This window comes from Octopus bimaculoides, chromosome 1 (assembly GCF_001194135.2).
Source record: "Octopus bimaculoides isolate UCB-OBI-ISO-001 chromosome 1, ASM119413v2, whole genome shotgun sequence".
NCBI lineage: Eukaryota > Metazoa > Mollusca > Cephalopoda > Octopoda > Octopodidae > Octopus > Octopus bimaculoides.
In genome coordinates this window covers 114868933-114871783 of record NC_068981.1, presented here as the reverse complement: position 1 = coordinate 114871783, position 2851 = coordinate 114868933, and the positions used below count along the sequence as shown (strand labels likewise).

General features: G+C 30.6%; 1 protein-coding gene across 38 annotated transcripts in view; it reads left to right on the top strand.

Moving 5' to 3' along the window:
* LOC128248352 (retinitis pigmentosa 1-like 1 protein) overlaps positions 1-2851 on the top strand; it is a 157439-nt gene that overhangs the window by 49453 nt on the left and 105135 nt on the right. The gene's annotated exons all lie outside the window — the stretch shown is intronic.

Here is a 2851-nt window from a genome sequence, read left to right as displayed (position 1 = left end):
ACCTTTTCAAGTACCTCATTCTATCGGAATCCTCATCTTACTTCTTATATGGATGTATGTATGTATGTATATACGTATGTATACGTATGCATGTAGGTACGTATGTATACTTGCAAATTTGTATGTTTTGTTTTACGTGTCTTATGAATATACTTGCATATCTAGATATGCTCTATGTATGTATGTATGTATGTATGTGTGTATGTATATGTATATGTATATATATATATATATATATATATATATATATATATATATATATATATATATATATATATATATATATATATATATATATATATATATACATGTGTGTGTGTGTGTGTGTGTGTGTGTGTGTATAATGGAGTCTCGTGCGAACTGGAGGAATGAAAATTTTAGCGGTGAAGGCAAATTCAATTTAGTAGGTTCACATGGTAGACAGTATGTTAGGTGCTTCACAAGAGATCGGCTAAAATCCAAGTGCCTGAAGAAATCTGCCAAGTTTGGAGGAGAAAGCGTCATGGTGTGGTGAATGATTTCTTCTGAAGGAGTTGGCCTTGGCCCTCTAGTGCAGATTACAGAGACTATTAAAGCTAATATCTATTTGAATTTGGTTAAACAGCATGTGATCCCATCATTATTAGCATTTCCGAATCAACGTCCCTTGTCATATTGCAAAACGTGTCACAGGATTCTTTAGTGAACAAAATATCCAAGTAATGAAGTGGCCAGCTCAAAGCCCAGACTTAAATACAATTGAAAACCTTTGGAAGATACTTGGAGACAAAGTAACACAAAGGGCACCAACTACCACAACGAATATATGGGAAATATTAGAAGAGGAATGGAAGAAAATAATACCTGATTTGTGAAGGAAACTTGTTATGTCATATGGCAGTTAATGTGCAGAGGTGATCTCCAACAAAGATCTACAAATATCATACTAACCGTATTAATTTCATATTTACATTTCTTTCAATAATAATAATGGTTTTGAGTTAATTGAATTTTTGGTTTGATGGTTCTCTTATTTTGCACTTGAGACATTTGGACGTAACTAGTATTAGTGTTATTACTGTCTGGCTAATATTACCATATGCTATGCAAATTAAAAACAACTTAGTAAAAACAATCTTTAAACTATTTAACAAATACTTTATAAAAGGAAACAATAAATAGTAAAACAATAAGAATAAGTTATAGTCTGACACATGACCTGGCCACTATCATCTCCATGAATAATAAAAAAAACTTGACACTTTCTATTTAAACAGAAAAAATAACAGCAGCAATACACACACACTAATAATAATAATAATAATAATAATAATAATAATAATAATAATAATAATAATAATAATAATAATAATAATAATAATAATAATGATGATAATAATAATATTTCGTATGTGTATTTGGTGTGCAAGATTCTTGATGTGGAAACGTTTGTTGAAAGAAATACAATTAAACCATTATGCCGGTAATAAACACACGCACTGGTTCAGTCCTTTATTAATTTATAAACAGTATTTAGTTTTTAGTTTTTTTTTAATCATTTCATTGCACTCTTGCAATCTCTAGTAACTTGTCTCTCCACTTCCATTTATTTGAATGTATGATTTAGCGTTGTTTTGAAATTGTCTGGTGTGAGCATGTGAGTGTGTGCACGCTCGTATGTGTGCACGCACTTATGTGTTCGTGCTTATATGTATGTGCGTCCATATGTGTGTTTGTTAAATTTCGTTCATATCAGATAAGTTAGAGACCTACTTACATATAAGCACGAACACATACGTGCGTGCACACATACGAGCGTGCACACACTCACATGCTCATACCGGACAATTTCAAAACAACGCTAAATCATACATTCAAAATAAATGAAAGTGGAGAAACAAGTTACTAGAGATTGCAAGAGTGCAATGAAATGATTAAAAAAAAAAAAAAAAAAAAAAAAAAAAAAAAAAAAAAAAAAAACAAACAAACTAAATACTGTTTATAAATTAATAAAGGACTGAACTAGTGCGTGTGTTTATTACCGGCATAATGCCTCTCCCAAGGTTTAATTGTAATAATAATAATAATAATAATACCAGACATAACAATAGTAATTATATCGCATCAAACGATACCTCCAATATACACACTAACCGTACCAGTTTAGACCCCGCACAACAGTACAGACTTTGTGATTGTAGAAATAGTAATAATTGTGTCTTTAGTAATAATTGCAACAGAAAAGAAATAGTTTACCAATGTGTAGTGAGTACTCAATCGAGAAATAAGGTATATGTGGGGGGCCACCCGAAACCATATGAAACGTAGACTAAATCACCATCTGTATACCTTCAGAAACAGAAAAAGGAGGAGTTCCACTGGTTTGAGTAATTATATATGAGACCTCAATGATAAAGGCATTAGCTATGACCTCCATTGGAAAATTTTAGCCTCAGCACCTGCGTATGATGTAAAGAATAAGAAATGTATGTTGTGTATAAGTGAGATCCTTTTTATATTAAAGGCCGATTTTCCTCTACTTAACAATAAAAAAGAAAGAAATGTTTTCTGCCTTCATAAGGTTAATCACACTTTCTTTAAATATCATTGATATTAACTGTTATTGATGCTAGCGCCTCCTTTGATAATAATACTATTTTCTCCAATCTGAACACTATGTATTGATTGGCATCCTTTCCTAATATATGTGTAAGAAGACACTCTATATACTCCATATACTCTATATACCCTATATATTATCTTTATAAATAAACATACATCTTACTAGTATATATATATATATATATATATGTGTGTGTGTGTGTGTGTGTATATATATATATATACATACATACATATATACATATATACA